This window comes from Lithobates pipiens, unplaced genomic scaffold, assembly GCF_037356315.1.
Source record: "Lithobates pipiens isolate NorthernLeopardFrog02 unplaced genomic scaffold, aLitPip1_a1.2 Scaffold_30, whole genome shotgun sequence".
Taxonomy (NCBI): domain Eukaryota; kingdom Metazoa; phylum Chordata; class Amphibia; order Anura; family Ranidae; genus Lithobates; species Lithobates pipiens.
In genome coordinates this window covers 141,164,795-141,177,304 of record NW_027507791.1, presented here as the reverse complement: position 1 = coordinate 141,177,304, position 12,510 = coordinate 141,164,795, and the positions used below count along the sequence as shown (strand labels likewise).

General features: G+C 47.9%; 1 protein-coding gene and 1 long non-coding RNA gene across 3 annotated transcripts in view; one reads left to right on the top strand and one right to left on the bottom strand.

Moving 5' to 3' along the window:
- Window positions 1-7,188, bottom strand: part of INO80 (INO80 complex ATPase subunit) — a 392,097-nt gene extending 384,909 nt beyond the window's left edge. For both annotated transcript variants that reach the window (XM_077464921.1, XM_077464922.1), the window contains exon 1: window positions 7,024-7,188. The gene's annotated coding sequence lies outside the window, so the exon portion shown is untranslated. The remainder of the gene's footprint in view (window positions 1-7,023) is intronic.
- Window positions 4,910-12,510, top strand: part of LOC143943271 (uncharacterized) — a 59,061-nt gene continuing 51,460 nt past the window's right edge. The window contains exon 1 of the long non-coding RNA XR_013264902.1: window positions 4,910-4,958. This is a non-coding gene — a long non-coding RNA (uncharacterized LOC143943271). The remainder of the gene's footprint in view (window positions 4,959-12,510) is intronic.

The window sequence follows — 12,510 nt, the reverse complement described above, 5'->3', positions numbered from 1 at the left end:
GTCTGGGAGGGGGGTACTTAGACGGTGTTGGTCACGTGTTCAGGGAGAGGTGTTCGTGAGCCCTGTGTGGTCTGTTCTGGTTCCAGGACCAGGGTAGCCCCATGAGGTGTCCCGGGCACGAGGTGTTCGACATCCCGCAACATGTTTCTGTTAATGGCCCCTGGTAGACCCGTCTGGCCTGGGGTAGGGATACGTCTGTTCCCGAGTCTCGGACACGGCTGGTGCGAGGAGCAGTAACTGAGGGAGGATTCAAAGTGTCCGGGTGTGCTCTCAGCTTGGAGGGACACCACAGCTCGTGGAAGTGACCGGGGGAGGACTCTTTGGAGGAGGGCCGGCAAGTGGCATCCTGAGAAGTGCCTAGTTACTGAGTTGGGAAGGGCAGTGGCGAATTCACACTTTTCCAGTACCATTGAGGAGACGGTAAACGTTCCAGATACGGCGGAAAAGGTTCCTGTTCACCCTTAGTTGATTAAAGCGGGAGTAAATCCAGTTTCAAAAAACACTTGCATTCCCGGCATGCCGGAAATGCTAACTTTCACATTGGTTGTGCTCTCAACCAAACTTTCAAACCATCCAATGGCTGGTGTCATAACTGATCACATGTGCAGCATTATGGCAGTTGAAAAATGATTAGAGGCCAAGATGGCGGCTTCCTTGACTGAAAACGATAGGAAGGTTTACTTCCACTTCCTTAATCAAGTTTGAGTCAACGTGCTGACTGCCATGATCCCTTGCTAGAAATCTGTTCAGCCTTGAAGTACCCAGCTGCGAGTGGCTACTCTCTGGGTGGAAATATAGACTTTGCTACACCTGTAGTTCAAGGTGCCTGAGTTCTTCATCCGTGCCCTCTGTTCCCTAAGAGACTGTTATTTGAAGGTTCTTGATGCAAAATAAAACCTTTTAAGGAGGACTTCATCTGTGTCAAGTCGTTGGGTATCCACCCTGAGAACCTCTAGATGTGGAAGAGCAGGCCACGAGAAGGTAACTGGTAAGCCCAATAAGTCAAGCCCACCCTGCAAGGGGTTATGGCCGCTACAAAGTCATTATCTGCATTAATTTGATATAAACGTTTTGGAGTTTTGTTTCTTTACATTGGACTTTTTTATACTGATCACTTATTCACCAGTGTTTATTCACAGAATTAATTCTATGATATTCACTTATGGATTATTTATATTATCTGCACCATTTATTTTGTTTAGAGCGGAGACCATTTTTTGTTTTTCCAATAAAATCTGAATATCCAGCCACATGCTCCCTCAGGGTGAACTGGCGTTGTATTAGTGAAGCACCTTAACCACTTAAGGACCGGCGCATGACAATGTATGTCGGTGCAATGGCACCGACAGGCACAAGCTGGATGCGGCGGTCCGGTTCACTTCAGAAGCTGGCCGTTGGTTTCTGGCCATCCCCTCTCGATCGCTCCTGGCGAATGAGAAGCTTCCTCCGCTGTGTATAGTAAACACAGGCAGGGAGGAAGTGATGTCATTCTCCTCGGGGCGGTCTTATTGACCGGACTACGAGGAGAACAGTGAAAGTAAGTGTGCACCAACACTACACTGACATGTAGGCACACAAACCCCACCGATCCCCCGCCCCCTTCCCAGTCAGTGTCACTGATTGTAGTGATCATTTATTTATTGATCACTGCATTTAATGTCAGTTCACAGTAAAAAGTGTCGGGGCAGTTAATGTTAGGTCCAGGGTAGCCGCCTACCCCCCCCCCCATAAAAGTTTAACCCCCTGATTGCCCCTAGAGTTAACCCTTTCACCCTCTTTTGCCAGTGTCACTAAGCGATCATTTTTCTGATCGCTGCATTAGTGTCACTGGTGCCGCTAAGTAGCTAGTTATTTTTTTAGGTTCACCGCCAGGTTTTTAAAGCGCTAGGAATCCCCGATATACTACCCAATAACGGTTTTAACCCCCTGATTGCCCCTAGTCAACCCTTTCACCCCCTTTTGCCAGTATCACTAAGCGATCGTTTTTCTGATCGCTGCATTAGTGTCACTGGTGCCGTTAGGTAGCTAGTTATTTTTTTTAGGTTCACCGCCAGGTTTTTATAGCGCTAGGTACCCCCATATACTACCCAATAATGGTTTTAACCCCACTTGCCCCTAGTTAACCCTTTCACCAGCGATCACTGTATAAGTGTCACTGGTGACGCTAGTTAGCCAGTTAGTTATTTAGGTTCCCCGTCAGGTTTTTATATAGCACCAGGGATCCCCATATACTACCTAATAAAGATTTTAACCCCCTGATTGCCCCTAGTTAACCCTTTCACCAGTGATCACCGTATAAGTGTTACGGGTGACTCTGGTTAGTTTGCTTTTTATAGCATCAGGGCACCCACCATTTATTACCCAATAAAGGTTTAACCCCCTGATCACCCAGCGGGTGATATCAATTAGGTTTAGGGTCGGGGTCTGCGTCGCCCCAGCAGCGCTAGGTTAGTGCCAGTACCGCTAACACCCACGTGCAAAGCATAAACCTCCCGTAGTGGTATAGAATCTGAACAGATCAATATCTGACTGATCAGATCTATACTAGCGTCCCCAGCAGTTTAGGGTTCCAAAAATATGCATTGTTAGCGGGATCAGCCCAGGTACCTGCTAGCACCTGCGTTTTGCCCCTCTGCCCAGCCCACCCAAGTGCAGTATCGATCGATCACTGTCACTTACAAAACACTAAACACAACTGCAGCGTTTCGCAGTCAGGCCTGATCCCTGCGATCGCTAACAGGTTTTTTTTGGTAGCGTTTTATATTTAAATCCTGAAGGCAGTGAATGGTTTTCGGGGTACCGTACATGGCTAGGCTCTCAAAAAGTCCCCCACATGTGGTATCCCCGTACTCGGGAGAAGCAGCAGAATTTATTTTGGGGTGTAATTTCACTTATGCCCAAAGCAATATATCATTTAGTGACAACTTTGTGCAAAAAAAAAAAAAAAACTGTAATATTCCTGCAACTTGTGGCAAAATATAAAATATTTCATGGACTCAACAGGCCTCTCAGTAAATAGCTTGGGGTGTCTACTTTCCAAAATGGGTTATTTGGGGGGGGGGGGGTTTGTGCTATTTTGGCATTTTATGGCCTTCGAAACTGTGATAGGTAGTGAGGAGTGAAATCAAAAATTTGCACCCTTAGAAATCCTGAAGGCAGCGATTGGTTTTCGGGGTGCCATACGCGGCTAGACTCCCAAAAAGTCCCACATATGTGGTATCCCCGTACTCAGGAGAAGCAGCAGAATATATTTAGGGGGGGGGCAATTCCACATATAACTATGACATGTGTGAGCAATATATCATTTAGTGACAACCTTTCGTAAACTTTTTTTGTGTCATTATTCAATCACTTGGGACAAAAAAAAAATATATATATTCAAATGGGCTCAACATGCCTCTCAGCAATTTCCTTGGGGTGTCTACTTTCCAAAATAGGGTCATTTGGGGGGGGGGGGGGGGTTGTACTGCCCTACCATTTTAGCACCTCAAGAAATGAGATAGGCAGTCATAAATTAAAAGCTGTGTAAATTCCAGAAAATGTACTCTAATTTGTAGACGCTATAACTTTTGCGAAAACCAATAAATATACGCTTATTGACATTTTTTTTTACTAAAGACATGTGACTGAATACATTTTGCCCTAAATGTATGACTAAAATTGAGTTTATTCGATTTTTCTTATAACAAAGTAGAAAATATATTTTTTTCTCGAAATTTTCGGTCTTTTTCCATTTATATCGCAAAAAATAAAAATCGCAGAGGCAATCAAATACCATCAAAAGAAAGCTCTATTTGTGGGAAGAAAAGGACGCAAATTTCGTTTGGGTACAACATTGCATGACCGCGCAATTACCAGTTAAAGCAGTGCAGTGCGAAATTGTAAAAAGACCTCTGGTCCTTACGCTGACAATTGGTCCGGGTCTGAAGTGGTTAAAGTGAGTAAAAACCTGTACGGTTATGATTACTATGTTAAAATTATTATTATCTTAATTTATTAGCAGGTGAATGTGGCCCTTCATGCATTCACATACACTGAATCCGTCCCTTAAAGTGGTTGTATGCTCACTTTTTTAACTTTTACCTACAGGAAAGCCTATAATAAGGCTTACCTGTAGGTAAAAAAAAATCTCCTAAACCTGTACAGTTTAGGAGATATTCCCCTCGGTATGCGCCGCTGACTGCAGCGGCGCATGCGCACAAGGGGGTTCTCGCCGTGAAAATCCGGCAGCGGCCGATCGGCTGGACTGAAATCTCCCGCGCGCATGCGCGGGAGTGACGATATCGCGGCTCCGGCCACTCACAGCGCCGGAGCCGCGATACCCGGAAGAAACGCAGAGGGAGCACGTCAGCTCCCTCGGCGTGGATCGGGCTAGATGTCGGGGCCTCGTTCTAAGGTAAGTATTTCATAATGAGCTAGTATGCGGTGCATACTAGCTCATTATGCCTTTTGCTTTGAAGGTTTAAAAAAAAGAAAAAAAATTTGCGGGTTTACTACCGCTTTAAATGGAAAAGGGTTACTGATCCCTGCCTTCTCTGGATTGAGGCAAAAAGCACACCACTAACTGTCCCCACCTCATCCCCAAACACTTGATTCATCTGGCCGCAGCACCACTCTCCTCTCTTCCTGGTCTTACTGGAGACTAAGGCAGCAGCGGGAGTCATATACTCCTGATGCTGTACGTTAAAGCAAAACCAAACCCATAGATTTAACAGTTTAAAAAATAAACAGTTATATTCCCAGCATACGGGGAATGCTGTCACATTTGCTTGTGTTCTCAACCAAACTGTCAAACAATGGCACTTGCGAATCAAACTGAGGCCAAGATGGCATCTTCCTTGGCTGAAAAGTAAAGGGGTTAAAAAAAAAACTCTTAAGAGGAGGGAGGGGCGTGGCTTACCAGTGCAGTGTGTGTCAAAGGTTGCACATAGCCTGGCTAAGGAGCATGCACAGAGGAGGTAAGTATAACAGCTTTTAATTTATAATTTTAAAAAAAGTATTCTTCAATATCAATTTAAACAGAAACCTCACTGTGCTATTAAAGTAATAAAAGTCAGAAGCTACAGTACTGGGTGTGGGACAAGGACTACATCATTCTGCCTAGGCGAGCATTGAGGAAGAGCAAGTACCAGTGAAAAAGGGAACTCTCCCCCCCCCCCCCCCCCCCCCCCCCGAAAAAAAGGGTAATGCTGCTCAGGGTAAAGGTTCTGGTTCTAGGACACCTCTCATCTCATGATATGTGTGCTGTCCCCCCCCTCGTCTCCTCCATAGATCAGTGGCGTCCCCCCCCCTCGTCTCCTCATAGATCAGTGGCGCCCCCCCCCCCACTCGTCTCCTCCATAGATCAGTGGCGTCCCCCCCCCCCCCCGTCTCCTCCATAGATCAGTGGCGTCCCCCCCCTCGTCTCCACCAATGAGCAGTGGCGTCCCCCCCCTCGTCTCCACCAATGAGCAGTGGCGTCCCCCCCCTCGTCTCCACCAATGAGCAGTGGCGTCCCCCCCTGCGTCTCCACCAAGAGCAGTGGCGTCCCCCCCCTCGTCTCCACCAATGAGCAGTGGCGTCCCCCCCCCTCGTCTCCACCAATGAGCAGTGGCGTCCCCCCCCTCGTCTCCACCAATGAGCAGTGGCTCCCCCCCCCTCGTCTCCACCAATGAGCAGTGGCGTCCCCCCCCTCGTCTCCACCAATGAGCAGTGGCGTCCCCCACCCTCGTCTCCACCAATGAGCAGTGGCGTCCCCCCCCCTCGTCTCCACCAATGAGCAGTGGCGTCCCCCCCCCCTCGTCTCCACCAATGAGCAGTGGCGTCCCCCCCCCCTCGTCTCCACCAATGAGCAGTGGCGTCCCCCCCCTCGTCTCCACCAATGAGCAGTGGCGTCCCCCCCCTCGTCTCCACCAATGAGCAGTGGCGTCCCCCCCCCTCGTCTCCACCAATGAGCAGTGGCGTCCCCTCCTCTGCCTCCACCAATGAGCAGTGGCGTCCCCTCCTCGCCTCCACCAATGAGCAGTGGCGTCCCCTCCTCGCCTCCACCAATGAGCAGTGGCGTCCCCCCCTCGCCTCCACCAATGAGCAGTGGCGTCCCCCCTCGCCTCCACCAATGAGCAGTGGCGTCCCCCCCTCGCCTCCACCAATGAGCAGTGGCGTCCGCCCTCGCCTCCACCAATGAGCAGTGGCGTCCGCCCCTCGCCTCCACCAATGAGCAGTGGCGTCGGCCCCTCGCCTCCACCAATGAGCAGTGGCGTCGGCCCTCGCCTCCACCAATGAGCAGTGGCGTCGGCCCCTCGCCTCCACCAATGAGCAGTGGCGTCCCCCCCTCGCCTCCACCAATGAGCAGTGGCGTCCCCCCCTCGCCTCCACCAATGAGCAGTGGCGTCCCCCCCTCGCCTCCACCAATGAGCAGTGGCGTCCCCCCCTCGCCTCCACCAATGAGCAGTGGCGTCCCCCTCGCCTCCACCAATGAGCAGTGGCGTCCCCCCCTCGCCTCCACCAATGAGCAGTGGCGTCCCCCCCTCGTCTCCACCAATGAGCAGTGGCGTCCCCCCCTCGTCTCCACCAATGAGCAGTGGCGTCCCCCCCTCGTCTCCACCAATGAGCAGTGGCGTCCCCCCCTCGTCTCCACCAATGAGCAGTGGTGTCCCATGCACAAAGTAGAGGAGGTCTAATTCTAGCCCGCTCACCCTGTAATTTGTACAGGCCAGGGACAAATCATAAACAAATCCTATTCTATCCAAGCCTCCTTCTCTCCAGGGGCTCCTCGGCCAAGAGAAAATGAATTAAATGAGGAGAGCAGTGTGGGTTCCCCCACATGTGGCCCTGCTTCTCCTCCCACTCGGCCCCCCTTTCAGGTGTCGCACAGTCCCCTTTACTGCCTTCATCCACTTCTGCCTACAACCAAGCCCGAGACGCCCTCAGCTTCCTCGCCCTAATCCGGGCCCGTATGACGCAGCGCGTTTTGTAAGCGGCAGCTGCTCCATTTCGTGGCATTAGGAGCCGTGTCGGCTCCTCCCGCTCCCCCCAAGGCCTCACCTCAGGTCTCCTCCCCAGGCGCCGGTTCGGGCCGCTGGATATCGGGGCTTGCTCGGAGCGAGCCCGGCCTGGTTAGTTCCTGCAGGCAGCGGCCACTCTCCTTCTCTGAGCTAGCAGAGAGACAGGGAGCCATGGCGGGGGGGAGCGGCGCCATTACCCAGGCCAAAGTAATCGAGCTGCATCTCTTCTCCTCTACCCCTCCCGATAACCAGCGGCTGCAGAAAGACCGGCTGGCTGCAGCCAGACAGAACTAATGTCGGAATATATATGGCCGCGGGTTTATTATTGCAATAAGACGACGTTTCACAAAGGTTTCAAAGGGGTCCGCATCGACCAGCTAGGCATCTCGATTGAGCGAGCCTGTCCTGTGCAGAGGAGATGGCTGCCCGGCTGAGGTGACGTCACTCCATCGAACAAGGAAATCTCGGAGAATCGTCACGAGACTTAGTGGGGGAAGTGACGTAGTACGTTCACCTTGGTAATTGATCTGATCCAAAAGTACAGAGGGCGTGTAACTTCCACATGGACGTAGCACCAGGGGGAAAAAAAAAAAGAGCAAATGGGTCATTGCGTGCGCGTACCTGTGCGGGCTCGTGCTTTGGTGAATAATGCTGTAAGAAGGAGTAGAATATTAGGCCTGGCGCAGTGACAGGAAAAACATCTCATAAGACATCAGTGGTTGTCTGAAAAATATAAATTTTAGGTAAAAGTACTGTAGTACTCTACTACAAACACAAGAGGAAGCTGCGGAAATGCCCCCTTGGCTTGCACTGAAGCAAGTGTTTTAAAGCTCCATACACACTATCAGATTTTCTGCTGATTATTTCCTTCAGATTTACCAAAACCATGTAGTGCAAGGACCTGCCTGATTGCATACAAATTGAAACGCCTAAGGTTTTACCTCATTTTATATGGTTTTGGTAAATCTGAAGGAAAAAATCTGCAGAAAATCTGATAGTGTGTATGGGGCTTAAGACACTGATGCACCAGACTGCATGTGGTGTGAACAGTCTGGTAAAGGTGCTTTTTTTTTTTTTGCATCAAAAATGCAGGGAATGTAGGTTATGGTTTTCAATATCATAGTTCACACCAGTGCTTGCAGTTCCAGAAAAAAAAAGTAGAAAGTGTTGCATTTGTTACTGTACTGGAAAGCTGTAAAACTCACCTGGACACACCTAAACGCATTGGAACACACGTCCTTATTTAACCACTTCCCACCCGGCCAATGCACATATACGGCCGGGTGGGAGCCGCCTACTCCTGATAGGACGTTCAGGAACGTCATTCAGGAGTAGCGGGATCGCGCCCGCACAGCGGCGCGATCCCGATGCGCCCGTGTCACCCGGACACGGCGCATCTCAGATCGGCAGGAGGGCTCTGTGATTGGCCCTCCTGATCACATGACGGCCGTGTCCAATCACGGCCGTCATGTGATGTAAACAAACAGCCGGTTGCTAGGCAATCGGCTCCTCCTCTCCTCACACAGAAGTCATCGCTGTGGAGAGGAGAGCAGATCGCTGCAGCCGGCTGATGATCAGTGAGTATGAGCTGCTTTTTACAGCTTTTTACTCACTGATCACCAGTCTAGTGTACACAGTAAACACACCACACAGTAAACACATCACACAGTATAAACACAATGTCCCCACACATGTCCCCAAAACATACATGTCCCCAAATAATAAAAACACATGTCCCTAATAATAAAAACATGTCCCCCACATATGTCCCACTAAAATCACATGTCCCAATGATTATCTGCACACATATGTACGTGATCACCTGCACACATATGTACATGATCATTTGCGTACATATGTCCGTGATCACACAAACCAATTATTATACACTTAACGGATTTTTTTTTACCAAAAACATGTAGCAGAATACATTTTGGCTTAAATTTATGACAAAATTTGATTTTATTGGATTTTTATTGAAGTAGAAAAAAGAAAATATTGTTTTTTTTTTCCAAATTTCCGCTTTTTTGCGCTTATATCGCAAAAAATAAAAAACGGAGTCGTGAATAAATACCACCAAAATAAAGCTCTATTTGTGCGAACAAAATGATAAAAATTTCATTTGGGTACAGTGTAGCATGACCGCGCAATTGTCACTGAAAGCGCTAGAGCGCTGAAAGCTGAAAATTGGGCTGGGAAGGAAGGGGGCGAAAGTGCCCTGTATTGAAGTGGTTAACCACTTGCCTACCAGGCACTAACACCCCCTTCCTGCTCAAGCCATTTTTCAGTGCTGTGGCATTTTGAATGACAATTGCACAGTCATGCTACACTGTACCCAAACAATTTTTTTTATAATTTTCTTCACACAAATAGAGCTTTATTTTGGTGGTGTTTAATCACTGCTGAGTTTTTCTATTTTTTACACAAAAAAGACCAAAGATTTTGAAAAAGAGAAATTTTTTTTTTTACTTTTTTTTTTTCTGTCGGTAAATTTCGTAACTAAGTAATTTCTCTTTCGTTCGTTGACAGACACTGCATCTTCATCTTGACCTTAGGGTTATATCGCCCCTTTAGGAGAGGACTAGGAAGAAAGTGTTAAAAACAGCAGCACTTGCACAGTACCGCCTAAGGGGCGGTCCTACTGGCTATAACCCCTCACACTGCATCCAGCAGCTCAGTTTTTTTTCTGCCTATTGTAGAAGGTCCTGGGAATTTTTCTGCATTTTTGATTCCTGTCATCTACAATCAAAAGCTGGGTGACAGGCTGGTTAATATAGATCCTGGTAGTCTCCCCAGTCTGGCCATCGAGCGTGAGCAGACCTTAGCTACGCGTGCTGGGTTGGCCATGACATGCCCCATCTGACCCTAAAGCTGGAGGATACGGCAGGGGCATCTACAGTGGACGGATAACGTGTTTCCTTACCCAACTTAATTTGATAAGTTTATTTACATGGAGTGGAGAAAACCGCAGTGGGCCTTTTCAGTACCAAAATGCATGGCGGTGCATTACCCCTTTGAGGAGAGTTTCCTGAAAAAATTGACATCTTCTCCGATTGTTGACCCCCCCCCGGTATCCAGGTTAAATAAGTTAACCATGATTCTGGTGGAAGGGCCGAGGTGGTTGCCTGGTCCATGTTTACAGTGGTAGGGTCAGCATTGGGGCCAGTGTTAGCCACGGCCCTGGTGTCACAGATGCTTACTAAATGGGCAAAATTGTTGATCCGTGACTGGAGAAGCAACAGGCTTCCCTGGATTGTGTGGAGCTGGCAGAACAGTTGGTGCAGGGCCTTAAGTATGTCTGTGATGCAGCCTTAGATACAACCCCCATGCTCTCTAGAACCTCTGTATCAGTAGTGCTACGTCACCTGATTTAGATGAAATGTTGGTCTGCGGACCAGGCATCTAAGAAAGCACTGGCAGACTTGCCCTTCCAGGGAGAGAAGCAATGTGGAGCCTCGCTGGATGGCATTATTAAGAATGTTACTGGGTGTAAAGGGTACATTTCTCCCACAGTCCAGAAAAGGTAAGGAGCAAGGGCCCTCCTTTTCCGTTCACATTTTTCGTCCGCCTGGGTCGACAGGTAAGCATTCCCAGTCCGACAAGGTGCCTGCTGAGGGACAAAAGCGTCCCTGGTTTCACAAGCCTGCGAGCAAATCTGTTAGTGCATGGAGGTTTGCCCCCGCCGAACTCTCGGGTGGGGGGTCGCCTTCGGGAGTTTGCAGCCCGGTGGACATCCCTACTTTCTGACTAGTGGGTCTGCAAACTGGTTTCATCAGGATATAAGGTAGAGTTTCTTTCTGGTCTGCCAAACGATCTCTCTGTTGGCCCACACACACATACATGCAGGGAACACAGTTAACCCTTTGAGCGCCCCTAGTGTTAACTCCTTCCCTGCCAGTCTGAGCATTGTCTTGGAAAACTAGCAAGATTCAAGCCTCTGCGGTGACACTCTAGTAGTTTCTGAGTGTCTCCGGTGCCCCCCACCTCTGGCCACATGTGGTACTGCATACAATAGAAGGAACAATTTATTTGAGATTCCATTGACTTCTATAGGGACATTCGCTTTGATATACAAGTGCTTTGGATTACAAGCATCTTTCTGGAACTAATTATGCTCGTAATCCAAGGTACCACTGTACATTGATCAGTGCATTTTTTTTAGCACTGATCACTGTATTAGCATTACTGGTCCCCAAAAAGTGTCACTTAGGGTCAGATTTGTCCACCGCAATGTGTCAGCCCCGCTAAAAATCGCAGATCGCCGCCATTACCAGTAAAAAAAAACAAAAAAAACCTAAATCTATCCCCCATTTTGTAGATGCTATAACTTTTGCACAAACCCATCAATATACACTTATTGGAAAAAACATTTTTACCAAAAATATGTAGAAGAATACATATTGGCCTAAACTGATGAATACATTTGTTTTACTTTTTTTTGTTAGATATGTAGTATGTATTATTTTTTTTGTATAAAAAAACCAAAGAGATGATCAAATACCACCAAAAGAAACTATTTGTGGGGGGGAGAAGGACATCAATTTTGTTTGAGGTAAATAATTCCGGGCTGAAGTGGTTAAAAAAACACACTAGAATGCATCGAAAATGTACCTCCCCAGCATAGCAAAAGCACATGAAAAATAGTCCTTTTACATCATATCTTAAAGGGGTTCTAAACCCATTGCATTGAGATGAAAAACCTCTTGCAGTGAAGCAGCCCCCACCCCCCCCCCGTGCCCCCATTTTACTTACTGAAACCCTTTTTCTCATGCCAGGGATGAGCATATCAGCTCTAGCTGTCCTGATTGGCTAGATTGATAGCAGTGATGCCATTGTCTCCCGCTGCTATCAAATCCAATGATGTGGAGGGCAGGGCCGAGTCATACATTCGGTAGCTATGGACACCGAATGCTGGACTCGTGAGCGCGCCCGCAAGGTAACCTCCTTGGGAGAGCGCTTTTCCTAAGGGGTTATCTGATGTGGGGAGGAGCTGACGGAGAACCCCAGAAGATGAGGATCAGGGCCACTCTATGCAAAACAAGCTGCACAGTGGAGGTAAGCATGATGTGTTTTTTATTTAAAAAAAAAAAACTGTTACAATCACTAAGTTTTCACATGCTGCATTTTTGAAAAGTCCTGCTTGCTGCATCTTTAGTGCCCTGCTTGGAAAATGCACAAAAAAAAGACCATCTATTATAGTCAATGGAAACACACCACGTGTTTTTTGAGTCACAGGTCAACTTTCTGCTAGGTGACCAGGGATGAAAACACATTAAGCGCTGCATTCACTTTTAACGTAACACGCTAAAAACACTGTTTTCAAACATGCGTATAATTTATTACAACGCATTGGAGTGAACAGGTGCCATATGTGGACAATATAAAATAAAAATAAGCACAAGGGACATAACTTAATTTTGTAAAGCACTGCAGAAACTGTTGGCACTATAGAAATGCTGTAAAATAAAAATTCCTTAAAGTCAGTAGGATGTGTCCCTTGTGCTTCTGACTCTTCTTTTAGGTTAAA